The following is a 21,019-nucleotide window of genomic DNA, read 5'->3' on the forward strand; positions in this document are numbered from 1 at the left end:
GTATGGCTGTATCATGATTGGTAGATTGGTGCTGATTGGTGCTGGCTGAGTGTCCGTTGGTTTGTGTTGTAATGGCCTGGGTGGTGGGTGGGGCTCGATTGTTTACCAGGGCTGGTTTCCAGATGTCTGGCAGGCGGGAGGCATCATCACGTTTATTCATGTTGTGGGGGTGTTTCTCTATTTCGATGGCTTCTATAATTATTCTCTTGTTGAAGTGTTCAGTTTTGGAGATTAATTTGGTTCCTTCAAAATTGATTTCATGTCCTGTAGCTTTAAGGTGCTGGAAAAGGAAGTTTTTTTCTTACTGCGTTCTTATGTTCTGCGATGCGTGCATTTATTCTCCTGTTCATTTGTCCTATGTATGTTGCAGGGCAGATTTTGCATGGTATTTCATAGGACTCCTTGGTTTTCTAGCTGGATCTTGTCTTTGGGGTTCCTTAAGATGTTGGCTATTTTTTGGTCAGTGTTGAAGACTGTCTTGATATTGTGTTTGTGGAGAATTATGCTGATTTTATCTGTGGTGCCTTTGATGTAAGGGAGGAGGGCGATGCCATTGTCCTTTTGGGGGGAGTCTCCCTTTGGATTAAAAGAAAGGATACTCAGCCAGCACCAATCAGCACCAATTTACCAATCATGATACAGCCACACAGCCAATCAATCCACTTACTGAAACAATGCCAGCACTCCACACACACACCAAGATTTATAGAAAGATGGTAGCTCCGACCACTTTTTAAGCCAAAAACTCCAGCCTGAAGTTGGTGAGTGAGACCTCGCTGAAACGTTGCCAAGACAATCTCAATCTTACACGGGAGAAGACCCGAATAAAACAAGACCAGCATATATATATATACACTATATTGCAAAAAGTATTCGCTCACAACTGAGTTTGATTATGTGGATAGGTGAGTGAATACTTTGGGCAATATAGTGTGTGTGTGTGTGTGTGTGTGTGTGTGTTTGTGTGTGTGTATAAATATATATATATATTTATAATCCAATATAATAATAATATATTATAATTATATTATATAATTATTATTATAATTAGCACACTATTTTTGTATAGTAAAATATCTTCAACTGCTCAAGTAAACATTTGGTTCTGTAAAACACTTAAGATTTACATATTGCTTCACAGTGTTTTATAGTCTTCTCTAAGCAGTTTACAGAATCAGCATATTGCCCATAACAACAATCTAGGTCCTCATTTTACCGACCTCGGAAGGATGGAAGACTGAATAAACCTTCAGCTGGTGAGAATCGAATTGTTGAACTGCAGTTAGCCGGCAGTCAGCAGAGGTAGCCTGCAGTACTGCATTCTAATCACTATGCCACCACTAAAAAAAAGTTAGAAGAGGTAGAATATGGAGGATGGGAAACTATCATGAAAAATACCTAAGGACTAGCAATAGATTGTTGAAGGAATAAAATGATACAATCATGATTTAGATGAACCCAAAGGAATAATATTTTTGGTGTACAAGACAAAATAGTAGCAAGGATGAAAAAGAATGAGGGAAACACAAATAATCTGATAAAGGGCAAAGAGGCTTACATGAGAAAACTGTGTTGCAGTTACTACAGACCAATGGAAAAATGTCATACAAATTTCTATGACATGCATTCAGTGAAAATTCATGGTGATAGGTTTGCCAATAGACCAAAATATAAAATTAATAGGTTATTATCTTCTTTAAATTAGCTGTATTCCTTTCCTTCCTTTTATGTCCTTTCCCCTCAAAATGATGCCTGTTCCCTGGCAGTTTTCCCTCTATCTATTAAAAGCTGGTATTTGAATATTGCAGTGTTGATGAGAAAAAAATGGTACATAAAGGTAGATCTTTTAAACTTTAAGAGTTTACATTTGAAAGATGAAATAAAAATAAAGCTTTTTTCTAAATTAGATGGTGCTAATGTATTAATTAATAAAACTCAATATTAATTAATAAAACCTGTTGCTCTTTCATAAGATTGTTAAAACTTGACTGTGTTCCTGATCCTGGGCCTCTAAATGCGTTTTCTTGGTTTTATTGTTAACTGGTCAAGTATCTCGGTTGGGGTATATTCATTTTGGATGGTTTTTATTGTTTATTTATTCTTTTAAAAAAAATTGTACTACATGTAATCCTCAACTTGCAACCATTAATTTAGTGATTATTTAAAATTACAATGGCACCAAAAAGTGACTTAGAACCAATCTTTGCACTTACAACAACCACAGCATCCTCATGGTCACATGATCAAGTTTGGGCATTTGGTAACTGACATATATTTATGACATCTGTAGCATCCTGGAGTAACATAATAGCCATTTGTGACTTTCTCAGACAGCTTCTGACCAACAAAGGCTGGATTCAAAATAACATTTAGTGTCTCTGGTACCACTGAGAATTTTATTACTATACTTGAAAAAGTTTGAAACTAGTCGTCTTTAATAATGCTGACAATATTCAATTATATCACAATAGATATGAAATTTGGATTAATAGATTAAATCATTTAAATATGCAGAGCTAGATGATTTTGCTGCACAAATTTGGGGGTGGTGGTGGCAGGGTGGCAGAATAAAAATTGTAATATTATTTTTAAAAATATGAATTTTGCTACTGAAGTGATGTCTGGCAGGGTCTCTACCTGAACTTTATGTTACTCAGTTTTGCAATGAAATAGACCAATCAATGCTTGAGGCATCATTATATAGATCTTCATCTGAATCAGAGATGATCTGGGCTTGACAGTAATAACTTTCAATATTTGCTTTGCCAAAATAATATATATGTTAACATTTACTACTATTTTAAAGAATTTACTATAAACTATATGAAGATTTAAGAATTATTACATTTAGTGTGTGTGTGGGGGGGGTGTTACAGCCTTGTTTTGTCAAACATTTTTGTTATTAAATTAAGAACGAGCAGGTTCTGAAGGTCAATTAAATCCTTAATTTTGAAAATAAAAACTCTCATTCTTAGTTTTAAACACCTAAATTAGCAAACAAGATGCCACATAATATATGCTATAGGCATGGGCTTGCTCTGAAAAGCTGAGCTCTTCAAATGCTTCAGCTGCGATATAAACAACTGAGCCATGGCCAATACAAGCTAATTTGAATAATCAATATGACAACCTTATTTTTCTAATGCAAACAGGATTGATACAGTAAGGTGTCTCACTGCCACATCACAGTCATGGCCTCTTTTAACCCATAATTAGATTTAGGTGATTATCCCTGCTCTTCCTTACAAGTGTACAGCTTGGATAACAGATGACAAAAGCTATTTGCCACTTATTTATCCTTTGCAGCGGGTAGGTTATCCAGGGAGATAGGGGAAAAGATCTTCAAACAATTGTTATTCATATCATCTACAGTTTGAGATAGTCACAGCCTCCTTATGTGCAAAGTGAAAATAGCCTAGAGCAGTAGGTACATGAAGGATGCTTAAAACATCAGGGCAACACAGAAGGAAATTCAAGGTGATGTCAGCCAAATTATGCCTAATGCAAATTGAGTTTCACAAGGAAGTATCAGTCAGTTGCCTCCTTACTCAGATTAGTATGAAAAGGTTTTCACTCGATTATTTTTCATTAATTTGAATTCATGGTTACAATATTTTTTAAAAATTTTTTAAAAAATAAGTAATACAATAGCACTAACATTGTATAAATAAAGCAGCATAAATAGGAAACGTTTATGTTTATACTACAAATAAAATTACATTTAATATACTATATTAATCTCAAACATAACTTAAACAAATATCAATATTTAAACAGAAGCTTAAGTGTTCAGAACTAAATTATTAAGATAAAAAAGTATAACCATACTGTTCATATCTGTTTTAAATTATATGAAATTACATTAAATTAAAGGAAATGCCAATTACATTTAGCTGCATGGAAGATGAATATTCATCCTCTGATATCATATTTTGCATTAAATGTTAGTCCATATAGTTAAAGATGTATTTACTTATTGCATATTTTGTATTTAGTTATTGCATATTTTGCATTAAACGTTAGCCCATGTTTAAAGATTTACTTATTGAATTTATGAATGGCTGAGGAATCAAATCTCACATAAACCACTATATATTAAAAGAGAATTATTTATAATTTGATTGTATCAACTTTAATATTCAAATTATATAAAATATCATTGATTAGAAACATTGATACACTAATGTTTATGATCAATGATCTTTTATAAAATTTTGAGTAGTAAAACTGATGTAAATAAACTTCCATTTCAAGTGTTGCATTTGCAAAATTTGGGATGCATTTCAGCAATAATATTTCCGTATCTTCAGTTAGACAGGCTACATAGATAAAGCATAAGAGGCCAATGGAGATCTCTTTATAGCAAGCATATGACTGCAATAAATGCTAGCTTGTTTCAGAATGCCTGCTAAAATGGTGTCAAAAATAATTCAATGCACTAGTTGGATTTACACATTGTGCTAAACCACGATACGGTTCAATTGGTTTAGATTTAGTATGTTGCATGAATCCAATCACTCTGGTTTGTAAACCATGCTGTATGGATTAGTCTTTTGGAAAATGTTGCCTTAATATAAATAAGCTGCATGGTGACATAAACACTGCATGTAGCTCTTTCTATTACTGAGAAACAATCTGTTAAATATGTAGCTTGGCAATGTGATGCCTATGTGAAGCAGTGCAATTGAAAAAGGTTTCTAGTGTACCCTTAAGGCTCAATCTCTCCTTCCTTCAACTACTATAGAGATGTGGCTTATCCCCTAATCCCTTATCCCTTAGCCAGGGCTTGATCGAAAGAAGCAGCTTCAGCTTGAGGTGACAGCAATGGTTGTCATGCATGGGATGAAACATCGTATAACAGTATAGTGCCAATAGTGTTCTAGTGTAGTGTTTATGAGAAAATGGCATAAACCTTGGTCTTTTGTGAAGTAAGATCTGGTTTCATTCTGATTTATGCCATTTAAAAATATATGTTAGTCTTCCAGTGTCCTTTGATCTTTCTTATCTCATCGACAAATCTATTCATAATTTTATTTATCCACAATATTATTCGGCTTCCTAAAATTGACATGAACATGAATCTACTTTTTAAAAAGAGGTATATGTGTATGCAAATTTATGTGAAATAATAAAAAGGCACTTAATTTTATAGGAATAGGTGGATTCTCAAGTTTTAAGTACTATTCCATTTACAATGGTAAAACCTTCCCAATGAGAAGCTGAAGATACTATTCCCTGTTACATATTCCACCAGGATACTGGGATGAAGCAACAGCTTTTGAGTAGCTGAAATTTAAATACCCAGTATGGATTCATCCATTTTTAGCTATTCAGTTGTCAGCTTGCTTTCTAGCAGGAAATACTCTAATTTTGAATTTCCAGGCTACGTGGCAGAGGTAGGAAAGATGTTACTAGAAATTTGGAGACAGATGCTTTGAGGGGGGAGTTCTGGTCCATAAACAGCACCAATTAGTTTTTTAAAGGTTCTAAGTAAAGTTAAGTTATTTTGTTAGTGCCTAGGTCTCCTTGGCACCTGCCCCTGGTTTAGCATATCTCATCAACCTTAGATCCTGCTTTATTAAAGAAATAAACATTTTCTAAAAGAAATCATTAACAAGGTCCTGGGTTTACAATATTGTCTTATTTGGAGCATTAATCCCAGACTGAATGATTGAGAACCTGTTTAGTCTTAGTGGCACCAGGCTAGAAATCAGGAAATTATGAGTTCTAGGCCCAATTTAGGCATAAAAGCCAGCTGGGTGATTTGGTCAATTCTTGTCACAACCAATGAAACAATGCTCGGTTAATTTGAAAAAAAGTGGATCTTCATTTCTGGAAGACTAGGAAGCAACAATGAAGAATAGGTGACATATTATTGCATTTGGGTTATTTAGACAGTTATGTTAAGGGGTTCCACCACAAAACCGCGGTAGACAAAAGTGCGCTCGACGAAAGCACGTACGTGACGTCATCACAGCGCGACGAAAACATCGCACTGTGAGCGGTAAATTTAAAATTAAAGCGAAAACCTTACCCTAACTCCCCCAAACCTAACCCTAAACCTAACCCTAACCCTAACTCTTAACCTAACCCTAAACCTAACCCTTAACCTAACCCTAAACCTAACGCTAACCCTTAACCTAATGCTAAACCTAACCCTAACGCTTAACGTAACCCTAAACCTAACCCTAACCCTTAACCTAAACCTAAACCTAACCCTTACCTTTATGTGAATCGGCTTGCTTTAATTTAATTTTAATTTCAATTTAATTTATTTTTAATTTTTTTCGTCACGCGGCTGATGACGTCAGGTACGCGCTTTCATCGAGCACGGTTTTGTCTACCGCGGTTTTGACGGGTCACGATGTTAAGGAAAAGAACCAAACAAGAGTAAGAAAACTGTGGCAGAATTAATATTGAGTATTATGCGTCCTGCAGTATCCTGTGCTTTATTAATTTTGAAAACGTTTGGTCTAATTCAACCATTTTTATTACAGTGAAATATAAAGTCATATAGGGAAATAATTGTACATCTCGTCACAGGTGGAGGATGTATAATTGAATCTTTGGTTTGACTGCCATGAAGCAGCAAAAGGGCTAACCTATATTTGCAACTAAATTCAATACACAATTGCATAATAGATTTAGCAAATTTGAAATATTTTATATACACCTTTTATTTTTGGTGAGTATTTTTAGTATCTTTCATGAATTTACTTCAGTAACATTCAAAAATAGAATGCAGACCAGCATTATTTAGAAACTAGGAAGATATCTATTTGTTAAAAGCTTAAACTTTTATGTTTAAGCTTTTAAAACATTAAAGCTATAATTTACTTATAAACACATTAACACGGTGGAGACCCATAGAATAGTTTCTCTGAATCACATTAAAATGAATCCCTGTTGTCTTGCTTCCATAATGTAGTATTTTGATTCAACTATACACATTATTAAACATAAATTTCAATATGGACAGTATAACAAAACAAACTTCACGTTAATGACACACGACTACTGGATTTTTTGGAGTATAAGACGCACCAAGGTTTTGAAGAGGCAATTTTTTAAAAAAAGTAGGTAAGTAGATAGAGAGATAGAGAGGGAGAGAAATACAGTAGGTAGGTAGGGAGAGAGAGAGAGAAATAGAGAGAGAGAGAAATACAATAGATAGGTAGGGAGAGAGAGAGTAGGTAGGTTGGTAGGCAGAGGGATAGAGAGAGAAATACAGTAGATAGGTAGGGAGAGAGTAGGTAGGTACATAGGTAGATAGAGAGGGGGAGAGAGAGAGTGAAATACAGTATATAGGTATATAGGTAGGGAGAGAGAGGATAGGTAGGTAGTTAGAAGGAGAGAGAGGGAGGGAGGGAGGGTGGGAGAGAGAGAGAGAGAGAGAGAGAGAGAGAGAGAGAGAGAGAGAGAGAGAGAGAGAGAGAGAGAGAAATACAGTGGGTAGGTAAGGAGAGAGAGTGAGTAGGTAGGTAGATGTTTCCAGGTGTATTTATCCATGTGCTGGAAAAGGAAATTGCTGACAATCTGCAGCACCTAAGACTTTGTTTCTGCTGGCATAGCACTTGATCAATGTAATTCTCATCAATCAGTTAAAGAGCTTTCCGAAAGGGAAAAAAATGTTTATGCACTATGCAAACCTCGCAAAAACAGTCCCATTATTTTTTTTAAAAAGAGGCATGAATAGCCTTGGGAGGGCTTGCAGAGTGCTCCTGAAGGGTTGGGGCAGGGCAAAAACTAGCAAAAAATGGCCCCGTTTTTTGTCAAAAAAATTGCATGCATAGCCTTATGGAGGCTTATAGAGTGCTGCTGGTGGTTGGGGGGGGGGTGGCCTGTTTTTTGCTCATTTCTGCCCTCCCCAGCCCCCAAGAGCTGTCTGAAAGCCTCCATAAAGTTATGCACGGCTATTTTGGTGAAGGGGTGGGGCTTTGGGAGGCAAAAAATGCTGTATTCAATGTATAAGACGCATCCAGATTTTCAGCCACTTTTTGGAGGAAAAAAGGTGCGTCTTATACTCCAAAATACGGTATATGTTTTGGCTCTCCATAAAGCAATTACAGAAACTGAGCCTCAGTGACTAAACTTCAATCATGCTGGGAAATTCAGGCATACAAAACTGAATACATAAAAAGAAAAATCAGTTTAGAAATGCTTTGCTCAGTAAGATCATTAAAGTTATGACCATTTTTTTCATTTCATTTAATTTCATATAAAATTGTGTGACAGTCCTCCTTGTTCCTTAATTTCAATGCTAGCTTTGGATCATCATTATCTTACAGGAGTTCCTCACTCTGCCACTAATTCTTTCTCCTTTTTCTTCAACCACATTCTTCTCTATAAGCCCCAGTCCCTCTTTTCTCAGCATCTCCTACAGCAGTCAGCAATGCTTTGTTTCTGAGCACATGTGCTTATCTCAAACAGCAACTGATTCAAGATGTGTTTCAGAGGACCAAAGAGTGATTCGGTATGATAAAGATCCTCTTGCTTCAGGAACAAAAGCCTACCAGAGTCCTTCTTTAGTGATTCAATATACTTTGTTTTAGAAGTAAATAATTATCTGGTGCAATCAGATGCTGATTTCAATAAATTCACCATTAGGTTTTTTCTCTGTCTAACAATTAACATACTATGCTTCTTCAAACTGAGGAATCCTTTTTCTCCTGGTAGAAGAAGGCACTGTTCCATAAGTCCTCCTCAGGATGAATGTACTAAATACAGAAAGAATTAGAAAGTTATCATTTCATTTTTCTTTATGTTTAGTGAGCCGTAATTCAGTATACAGAACTTAGCTAAGGCGACAACACTTTATAACCTGAATGATCATGAGGTAGCTGCTGGCTGTATTAACCCTAACCCTGAAGTCTTGCACAGCCTTTCCATGGCCTTGTGCAGCCAGCAGCTGCCTCACCAAGGGCCATATCAGGTGTGCCTCACCAGCAGAGAGAGGAAGAGGCAAAGGTCAGCTGGGGGGGGGGGGGGCAGAAGGAAGCCAAGTGCAAGGTGGGCAAAAGAGCAGAGGTGGTGGGATGTGGGGTGTGTGTGAATTAAAGCTGGGTGAATGCAGCATGGTGATGAGTTGCACTAACAACGAACCCCTTGCCAAAAATACAAACTCAGAAATAAAATGTAGCATACCAAGTTCCAGTGTTTTAATACCATAAAAAAATATTTTGGCATTTATAAAGATATACAAATCAATCTCTTTGCAGAAGACCTGAAACCCAACATGCAGTGTTAATTTGTATTGCAGTATGATTTTCTTCCGTTTTCTTCTATTATGAAAAGTTTGTAATCAAAAGAAGCCACATTACTTCTTGCTCTGTTTTGAATATGAATATTTCACTGAAATGAAGCTGTATGTACTTCATCATTCATTGACATGAGGGATAAACTACTTTTATATAGCCTACCTAAAACTTACTAAATTGTAAGTTTGGAGTTATTAACAAGAAAATGTGGAGAAGCAATTTAGTGTAGTGGTTAAGAGATAAGGTAGAAACCAAGAGACTTTGAGTTCTGATCCCTTCATGGTCACAAAGCCAGCTGGGTGATCTTGGCAAGCCACTTTTTCCAGGAAAACCTACACTTCTGAAACAACATGCCAACCAAACTGCAGGGATGTGTTTAGGCAGTCTTCAAGAATCAGACACAATTGAACAGAATAAGAGAAAACAGTCAATATGGTATAAATCTATTTTGCGAATTAACTGTCTGCTAATACGTTTATTAACTTACAGAAGGCCCGCATAAGTAATGGGCCATCAAGATGAATGCAGTTTACTATATATATGCTACAGACAGGTTAATGTCTGTGAAATGCTTTTTCTTCAATACTGTGCACCCAAATTCTGTAATTATTTTACCATTTTATTTCTATTTAATATATAAAAATATATTGCCACAAATACATCAATGTATTATTCATAAACAATAAAATATTTTCTTTTTGCAAAATCACGTATAAAGGTCAATGCATTACCTGACTTCTGAAATTTTTCAATTCAACTTATACTTCAAAAAATGTGTGTTTTTGTGTGTGAGTGTGTGAGTGTGTGTGTAAGCATGTGCATGCACATACTTTTTCATTTATTTAAACATTACAGTTCCACAGAAAAATAAAAACTTTAATTACCAAAAACAAAATATTTTATGAAAGACATATGCTTGGGTTTTTCTTAAAAATATCTTCTAAAACTTCTAGAATAGATGATTAGCAAAACTGAAGTATAATCACAAGTTTTTAGAATCAAATTTCTAATCTTGTTTTAGTGCTGCATTATAAGATATAATACATATACAATATAGTGTAACTTATAACAAAAAGGTCACTATTTCCAGTGAATGATTGTTAGAGACTTTCCTGCTTTGATTGCCTGGCAGCAAACTATGAGATACATATTTAGATGATTACTGCATCTCTGATGTTGGGGCAGGGGGGAGGAATGAGTGAAGTTTAGTAGTTCTGAATGGTACTCTAACTATTTAAAATCAGTAAAGAGATTACAGCTCACATTAACTGGATTTTCACAGTTCCCAATCACTCTGTTTCAATTGTTCATACACATATTAACAGGGTTCAGCCAAACAAGAGCCAGTTGCTTCAACAATGCAAGACACTTGGAGTCTGAAAAATGTTTCTTTAGGTTTAAAAATATTTCTTGACAACAAAATCAAATAGAAGCTAAACGATATTACCAACTTTAGTACTGTTTTAAAAGCAGTACTGTTGGAAAGTATAAGTGCTCTTAATTGCCAAATCTATACATTGTTTCAAACAACACATCTCTAAAAAACATATTGCAACTACTCTATTGAATGGGGTAGGTATAAAAAAGAGTTTCAAATAAGTTAGTAAATCTTTACATCAAAGGTTTGTTGCTTGAGAACAAAGGGTTGGAAAGAATATTTAAAAAGATACAAATTACAACATTTGAAGAGAAAATAAAAGGTACATTTTCTTGATGTGATAAGGCATGAGAAATCCAATGGTTACCTTATCTCTTTTAAACAATACTCTTCTAAATAATGCTACATATATTTAGAATATTCTGATAGAAAATTTATACATCTCATCACATAAGAATCAGTTTAACCAGCTAAGGTTTTTTAACTATCCAAAATATTTTATTTTCAATTGTAGGAAAAACAAATCGGTTGATTTTGATATAAATGTATTGCCTGATTTTTATAAGCATGTTTTATTACTATTGATTATATAAATTAATTCATGGTCATTTTCTAATTCATTAGAAAATTCTTATAACATTACTACTATGATATACTGCAGAATGATGTGCTACCAAAAAATATGCTCAGGCTGAAGCGAAATGTATTTAGTAGGTTTTTCTTGAATGCACATTTTTGAAAGTGTCAGGGGTTCAGATTAGTTCTGCAAACAATCTTCTATGCAAATTCCCAGCTTTATCCTCACAAAGTGGGAAATCATATCCTCAGGTCATGACAGCTGTTGTCTTCTGAAACCATTCCAGTTTGTCTATTATATGTGTATTATGTAATACACAAGCCTCCTAGATCTCCTTATGGGCTTTTCACCCTCCTAACTTCCTACTTAGGTTTTGGATATCTGAGTATCACTACTCACCTGCATGCAAAAGTTACACTCAAGCAGGTTATTTATTAGTGGTGTATAAGTCGTATAAGCTTAATGTCTGAAGGAAAAAGCAACACTTTAGTGGCAACAGGAGCATTCATAAACACGTTTATGCAATTTCTAAAAGGAGCTGTATCTTTCCCTGATATTACCTGTTTTTTATGGAGCAATGTTCTTACTCCTGAAGGGGGCAGAACAAGAGATTCTCCCTTCCATATAACTAACGTTAAAGAATAAATGTTTTTTTTTTAACCAGGGTTAAAAGACCCAACATATTTTACACTTCATAGTTTGTATAAACAAAGAGTACCAAAGAATAATTAATTTTTATTTTAATAAAAGCAAAAAGTACTTATGAAAGCAGTTTGAGTGTACAAAATCACATGAAGATCAGTATATTAAAGTCAGAACAAGAAAAGAGATAGAAGGATAGAGAATATGAATTTTCAGGGAGCAAAGGTACACTAAAAAGAAATAACAGGCCGATGACACTCCTCTATATAATTTCCCTCTCAACTTTATCTTAGTGCTACCTTTTCTCTTCAGGATTTTGGGTATTACACATGAATCTCAGATCCAGTCAGGTAATTGATATAAATCCTTACTTGTCTGAAGACATCCAACTAATATCATAACTAGTTTGATTAAGTGGTTATAGTGTTAACTTAGAAACCACGAAACTGTAGTTCTAACCTCTCTTAGCCATGAAAGCCAACTGGGTAACTTTGGGCCAGTCACTTTCTTTCAGCCCAATCTGCCTCACAGGCAAAGAAACTTGTAACTCTGTCTTCCTCAATCCTAACTTTCTCACTGGAAGAGAATACTGGTCTTAGAGTCATACGTTTACCAGATAATCAGCAGTTCCTTATTTTAAATAACTGAATAGCTTTCACTCCCCCCCAATGTATGGAAATACAAATTTTTAGAACAAAAATCATGAATAATTCCATTGTACCAGTATTTTGTACAGAATACCAGATTATTTTACAGACTCTGCAAATTCTACTTGTGTGTGGTACTTAAAATATGAATAAAATCAACTGAATGACTTCCCTTCCTTAGAAATATTGATAGCTGGCTTTGAGAAAGGCTGAAAGGCTGAGGAATAAGAGGTATTATTGCAGATGCATATAATTGAGAAAGTCAAGGTACATTTTAAAAAACCATACTGTACTGGTTATAGAAAACTCATTACTGTTTTGACTGTGTGAAATATCCTAAGGAAAATGGGATTCCAGAACAGGTTGTGCAAAAACAATACATAGAATAGGAATCCATTGTCCAAATGGATCGTGGCAAAGGAGAGTAGCACCAGATTTGCAAAAGATTGAGGCAAGTCTGTATATTTTCTCTTTAGGTATTCAACCTATATGAGTATGGATTTAAAACTGGAAGCAGAAACATCAATACTCTGCACTATGCTAATGATTCCATTAGGATAACTAAAAGTGCAAATGATCTGCAAATTCTAGTAATGGAAATAATAGGACTACGAAAAATAGGGCTGTGGTTAAATATGAAGACCAAACTAACCAGAACTGACAATGAAGATATTGGGGTAGGATCTTAAGAGACTTGTAGATTAATAGGCATTTGGGATAAAATGTGCAGGACAAAATTAAAATTCCATATAATATTTTGAATATTGTGTTTGCTTCTTTTACTAAATACAGTGATTCAAAATAACTTACAACTAATACAGCAGATATGCAGCTTAAGAGGAAGCCTTCACCCAGTAAATTTATGACAACCGATTACCAGTTTTGTTACTCAAGAAGAGTTTTATTGTCATCATGGTATTTGATTGAGATGTTCAATATGTTGATTAAATTAATTCTGCATAGGTATCAAATAGCACAAATATTTAAATGAGGCATCAATCCAAATTCACTTAAAATAGAAGAGGTAGGCTATGCAAACTGTGTTAGAAAAAATAAATCAATTCAATAATAAACATAACTGAACAAACAATGCTGCTATTTATTCTATGGAAAAGCTTTGAATTATTTTACAGATGTACTTCATCCAATCAAACATTTAGCATTTGTTAATCCTGAAAGATGACAAGACCTCTTTAAAATGTCTCATCTTTTTCAATAAATTTTGCATAGAAACATGTTTCTCAAACACAGAGTTGCCTGCTGTCACATTGGAAGCATGATAAATGTTTAATGAAAACAACACCACACAGCTTGATGTCAGACAACAGCTATCACACAGACCCACTTTGATCTAAACAGGCACTTTAAAAGAGTTCTGAGCATGGTATATACTACAGAACTTTTATAACCTATATGCAAATTAGGCAAAATTAGCATAAATGACTCCCTGCTGCATAAAGTACTATGAGGTAAAGAAAAAAGGCAAGTTCCAATAATCTATGATTGCTGTCAAATTCAGGACACTCAAACAGTTTTTGTTTATTTTGAACATCAGCCATGTATTATAAATATATCAATACAAATTATTGACAAAGGAATTATATCCACTAGCTATGAAAAGAACTATAATAATGAGTTAATTTAAAATGAAAAACACTAGTAAACATTTTCCTAGGAAGTTACTTTAAACGATTACCAGTAAGGATAGTACTGTTTTTTTAAATGTTATGAAATGTATGGAATATGAGTCCGTGTTACAAACATGGTATAAGCAAAAGATGAATTTTTGAGTTTACTTAAGAATAACTTGCTTTCCAGTAAAGGAAAATGTACATTACCTTTGTATTTCCCAATGAGATATTATAATATACATATTCTAGAATGAGAAATCTTTTAAAAAAAACTTTTCATTAATAACAGCTTCGAAGATAGTGAATCTAAATTTCTGCTCTTTGAAAAATTCTAGATAGAAATCTTTCAAAAGACTGAAGTTTACCTATTCACATGCACACAATTAAACACAATATTTAAATGTGTTAAATAATGACTATAGATAATGATCCTAAGTAATGCCATATGAAAATCTGATTTTCTACAAAAGAGAAAAGCTTTTTAAATAAAAGGGAAAATGTGATTTAATACAATTTAACAGATCTTTATAACACAAATTATTGATCTCTTACCCTTGTTTTAATAAAACAGGATAATCTGTTATATAGATCAAAAAATATTTTCCTTTTAATTTAATAGTTGTCTTACACTAACTTTTTTTTTAGTTTTAAATTATTGTAATCTGCGATAAAGAAGGAATATCTTGGCTTCACTACAATTCCAGATCACTACTTCCTATCTAAACTTCCTATTCTAAATGGATTATTGACTGCAAAGCTTTGAGTGAGCAAAGCCAAATTATCACAGGAAAACAACCTTATTTAGAAAACTAGTAAAAAGGCAAAGGGGGAGAAAGTCCAATAGACTAGGTACAGAAGGAACTCGGACTAAGAAATAAATTATTTCACACCTCCAGTTATGCTAAAAGTATTCCTAAAACTCATCTGAGAATATGCATGATAATTTCAATTTATTACCATTATTTTCCTACCTTATTATTCAATTAGGATGCTTTGATGGCTTTAACACATTACAGGAATTCTGCATTATCATTTCCAGTAGTTAGGCAAATTTAAATGACCACTATAGAGTATGAAAGCTTTGAACATCCAACTTTTTGTCCATTCATTGCTTTTTGCTCTTGCTAAAAATTCTGTTGAAATGGAGAACCTGAAATTATGTTTTATTAGTTTAGTGGGCCTCATGAAACACGAATTATAAATTTTATTTATTACTGAAAGATTTAAAAAATGGCCCAAAATTACTTCTTCAACAGAACAAAACAAAACAAAACAAAACAAAAGATTCTCATTTATTCTGCATTTTTAATTTTGAAAAGGAAAAGCATTTAAAATGTATAATATTCTAAATTTAGAATTACTTTAGGAATGGAACAATGAGGTTCAAAGCATAACTTTCAATTAAACTGTTTTCTCATGATGGGTAGCACCTAACTCAGAACATCAACTCATTGGTTTAATATGTACATGCATTTGTTCTGTGCAAAATCTTTCTCCTTTGTCCTGTTCTTATTCAAGTTGCACTAAATAACTCTTCAAAATGACATATAGCTTGTAAAGAGAAAAGTTTCTTAGATCCATATTCCCAACACAGATATTTTTTTGATCCCTGTCTGATTAAATGAAAATTCAATCCCACTTAAAAGGTATATAAGGAATTAATTACATCAAGAACATTCTTTCAATTTTCATTCAAAAGCCTATTAGCATTTGCTCCTAACTTGTATGAAATCCTTGATTTCAATGATATTATATTAGTTGATCACTGAGAACAAAAATACTGTAATTTTAATTATATAATAATTATGAATATTACACAGAATAAAATCAGTCAAGAAAATATTTCATTAACTATTGAAATAATTATTTTAACCTATCATAATATGTGGGTTCTAAACAACCTGGGTATTGTTTTGTTTCAAGAAAAGTCACATTAAAGTATTTAGAGTAGAAGCAATTTAGGGATTAAATGTATGTTTTACCTAGTTAACAATCTTGTTTCTCCAAAATTATTGGAAAGACCTTTCTAGAGTTTAAAAAGAAAAAGTAAAACCTTATTAATAGAAGCTATTTAACTTATTTACATATTTAATAAACTGCCAAATAATATTTTTTGGACAAAAACAACTACTAAATGATGCTCAGTAATAGACTAGAATGGCATCTAGAAGTTTGTTCTTTTGCAAGAGAGTACATCATTACAAATTATTTTAATACAATATGATGCTTTTTGTAATAACATTAAATGTATTAAAATTTCTACATACCACCATTAAAAAAAACTTGCTCAGGACGTAATCCCTAGCAAAGTTAAGATTGCAATCATCACATGTAGATACAACCTGGAAGCAATTCATTTCTTCAGAGAAGCTGAATCAGAGAGAAAGCTCAAAAGCATAGATGTGCCCACATGCTCATGTGTATATATAAAGTAATAAATCAGAGACAGATGTAAGCACTAGATTTAAATTAATTTGCTTCAGACTTATGCACATTTTGACAATATTAGTATCAGGAGAGTAACTTAAGTATAACATTATAGAAATGCATTTACTTACCTCTAGACATGAAATACCATAAAAATAAAGAAGTACCTAACACAGTATAGTCATTTTTGGAAATCTGATAGATGACTTTTATTAGAATAAAAGGTTTCACTGAACGACAACTCACAAAGAGAACTATTAAACTGATCTTTCAGGGTTTTTGCCAATGAAAAACATCTGGTTAAATTATGGTCATGCAATAAATACTCCTTTCTTCAATAAATCATAATGCTGATGTTCCAATTATGCATTTAAACCTAGCATCACCATGTCATATAAACCGATTATCTTAAGAAGCAAAAATGACACTTTATAAACAATATAAGAAAAAATAGTAACTTTCCACTGAATGTAACATTTTTAATATTTAAGCATTTTAAAAAGAAAATTAAATAGATAACATTTGAGCTTATTATTTGATTAAATGGAAAGAAAATGATCTATAGCAAAATAATCCAGTATAAATCATTTGCCAGAATTACTGAATTTTGGGGTCCTTGGTACTCTCTGAGTTTGGTAGTTTTCATTCAGATGTTTCATTGCCAAATTAGATAACATCAATAATTCTAGAAGGGAGCTCTTATTTTTGTATGCTAATTGTATATAAAATAGTACATAGTATATAAAAATAAGTTCAAACCTCACTCTTTTCTAGCACTGATGTTACCTAGTTTGGTAATGAAAAATCTGCAAGAAAACCACCAAACTCAGCTGACCTACAAATATTTTCTTCTATCATTACTGAACATTAAAAGACAAAAACAAAAAACAAAAAAACTGAACTTACAATGCTGCCACATGACAAGAAGGAATGATCCAATCTGATCATCAAATTTCTAACCGTTTTAAGAAAATGTCCTATCAATTTTAGCAAACATGATTGGGAGTATTATACTAGGCAAAATGGGCGGTCTAGTATAATACAATAGATTTGATAAATAAAGAAATACTATGTAAAATACCAGTTTTCTGTAAGTATAATATGCAGTGTAAACTTAATGTTCTTCTTTCAAAGTAATTCCCACTGTTGCCTATTGCTGCGTATCTATTAGAACAGGGGTGTCAAACTCGATTTCATTGAGGGTGGCATCAGGGTTGTGTTTGACCTCGGCGGGATGGCATGGCCAGGATGCTTGTGCCCAGCTTAGCATCACTCGCCAGCTCGACATCACAGGGGTGCTGTGGTGACCTGAGTGCTCTGCCAGAAAAAATGAGCTCCTGAGCTCCATTTTCAATTGCAACGACCTCCTGCAACCCTTTGTCAACGAAAACAGAGCTTGAGAGGGCCACAGCAGTGGTGGGTTGCAAATATTTTTACCAGTTCGGGCGCACGCACAACGCTTCTGCACGTGCTGCCACTATTACTGCTTCAGCCGAACCGGGAGCAACCCACATGTGGCGCCCATGAGTTCCATTTTTGGCTGCAAAGGCCTCCAAAGGCACCACGGGCCAGTCCTTTGCTATTTCTAGGGCAGCCCCTGATCTGGCCCCCGGGCCTTGAGTTTGACATCTCTGTATTAGAACATGTAAATTCTGTATCCACTGTTCATATTTTATATGAGAGGTTTCTGATCTTGGGAAGATTTCTACTCATGTCATTTTAAGACAAATGCTCCTTTCCCAATCTAAGAGGTCCTTGGTGCCCACTGAGCTTAGTTGTTTTCTTGCAGACATTTAATTACCCAACAAGGTAACATCATCATTGTTACCAATCTACTCTGTCCCAATAAATCTGTCTTCAATTCTTTCAATATTTATCAGTCTGCTAATAACATGCATATCACATATTAGAGAAGGGGGGCTATTTTGTTTTTGACTTGCATTGCTTTTCATTTTTAGTCCACACTTTCTGTATGGTTTAATACTTTTATGGATTTTTTGGTTCTATATGCCACCCATTGTTCATTAGAGTTGGATGGAATGATAAAGTATTAGCATTTTCTCTTTCAAACAGTTCAATTCAATTGTATATAATGGTTATTCAGAATACTTTCTTCCAGTCAATAATAACTTAATGAAGAAGGGTAAATCAAAGCAGATAAAGTGGGGACTTATAGTTTAAAGAGGTAGTAGCTGTTCCAAATCCAAATGAGGTCACATTCACCAGAAAGTACAGATATGAAGTTGGAAGAAGGGTTTTTCCTGAAACAATTTTTTTTCTCAGGTTTTATATCTTGAGACCTTAGCTATGACTAACTTTAATTGACATACCCTGTCCCTTTCTAGAAGAAAGCAACCTTTAAAATGTTAGTGATCTCTAGGATGGATTGTTATAAACTCTACATGCCTTTGCATCTAGTCACAAAACTTAAGGATACAAAACTCAGCACCCAGGTTAGTTTCTGGAAAAACTCAAAAGAGCCACATTATGACTGTGCTTAAAAGCACACCAGCTGCCAATTTCCTTTTGGCTGAATTACAAAGTGCTGGTTATTAGTTTTAAAAACCTAAATGGTTTGTGATTTTTTTTCTACAGCTCACATTATCCCAATGAAGTTTTCCCCTTAATTTAAATAATACTTTTATTGAAATTTAAAGATTAAAAAAACTAATACAAACTAATAAAAATATGAAAAATAAAAAGTGCAAGAAGAAAGAAAAAAGAAGAAAAAAAATTGTTAAAAAAGAAAATTTTATAATGTAATGACTTCTTCCTTCATCAAGATAAGTAAAATTTCCATAATTTATCACCTTCTCTAATATTTTAACCTAAAATCTCTTAATGTCATTTTTCATCTTTCATTTATTAGTCAACAATGAAGCTTCATTATTCAATCTTAATTCAGAAAATTGAAATCCATACTACCAAGTCATTGTTCTGATTTATTATTTGTGTATCCCTTTTAAGTATTAAAGCAGCAACTGGTTTCATTTTTAAATCCATATAACATCTTTGTCAATATCATTCTTGTAGCCTGTCAATTTTAAATATATATCCAAAACAGCATAATTCTCAATTTTATCCTCTTCTCTTTTGAGTCCATCTTTACAGAAACAGAAAGTTTTGAATATACTGTTGCCAAAAATCCTTGCATTTTCCAGAGTTAAAATATTTTTCTCTGTTCTCTATTAGTGGGACTTCTCCTTTAATTGTAATCTTTCTAGTTGCTTCTAATAACTAGTCTTTAAAGTATCACCACATTTTTCTCTAATCCACATTTTCCCAGGAAATGGTTTAACTTAAAACTCATATATTTTAATGAAATTTGAAACAAATCACAATATATTCTTATAATTATTTCATTATTTTGCTTCTAGTGAATCCCTTAGTCCAGGTCTGTCAAACGTGTGGCCCGTGGCCTGATGCGTCATGTACTGGCCACACGTGTCAGTGGTAGGTTCCTACCAATTTGAACTGGTTCGGCCGAACCAGTAGTAGTTTGGCGGCCTGGATCGCTGGAACCCAAGTGACCCAGGCCAGCCACACCCCCAAGCTGATTTCCTGGCAGTGCGAGCGGCAGCACCATCTTGTTTCTCAGTTCTGCGCATGGGCAGAACAATTGTAATTGCATTTATGGGCAAAGCGAAGGGGAAAAGTCATGATTGTCACGTGACACCCCTGTGATGACACAAGGGGGTGTCATCCCTGCTTAGTCTGTTTAATTTTTTTTCCAAAATCATCATTCTAATCACCCTTTTGCTAATTATTTCCAAATAAAAAACAGGTGATGTTCTTCAACTTACATTAAACCTATTTTGCTAAGGATTGACGAAAAATAATCCAGTGTAATAAAACTGACCTTCTGAAGATTCTTAATTCCCAAAAACAATTTACAAACGATATCCAGTGAAAGTGAGTAAGAAAGGAAGTCGACGAACTCAGTAGCTCTTTTGAAGGCTTCTAACCACTGCTTGGGCAAAGGTGACCCTCCTAGCGCACAAAGCTATCCATCAAAGATGCTGCTTTAAGGGGAGCACATATATATGATGCATTCTGGATGATCCCAGATCTTCTCCTTAATCCAGAGAGGATTTTGGGGAGCCAATTCATTCATGAACTGCTCTTTCCGCCACATCCTCATTTCTGCAGTTGTCCTGAGTTTGCCATGCTTCCTAGAAGAGGTTTTCCTATAGTTCATATTCATAATTGTTTTAATCTTTTTTTACTGTAAATATGTTTCTACTGAAATCACTAAGAAAATTCATATGTACTTTTTCAGCCTGCTGCATATATTTATTTTATACTGTTTTTAATTGTTTTAGAATTGTTCACTGCCCAGATTGAAATGGGCAGCTATATAAAATAAAAGCTGGCTTATATAAAGCAATGACATTGAGAGGGAGGCCCAATAATCAATCAGGTAAAAAAATAAAATAAAATAAACCCATAGAAAAGATACT

The 21,019-nt window shown here is 33.9% G+C and overlaps 1 protein-coding gene across 2 annotated transcripts in view; it reads right to left on the bottom strand.

Moving 5' to 3' along the window:
• Nucleotides 1-21,019, bottom strand: part of RSRC1 (arginine and serine rich coiled-coil 1) — a 136,098-nt gene that overhangs the window by 88,418 nt on the left and 26,661 nt on the right. The window lies entirely within an intron of this gene.

This window comes from Thamnophis sirtalis, unplaced genomic scaffold (genome assembly GCF_051295495.1).
Source record: "Thamnophis sirtalis isolate CommonGarterSnake01/CBP01778 unplaced genomic scaffold, rThaSir2_p1.2 scaffold_11, whole genome shotgun sequence".
Taxonomy (NCBI): Eukaryota; Metazoa; Chordata; class Lepidosauria; order Squamata; family Natricidae; genus Thamnophis; species Thamnophis sirtalis.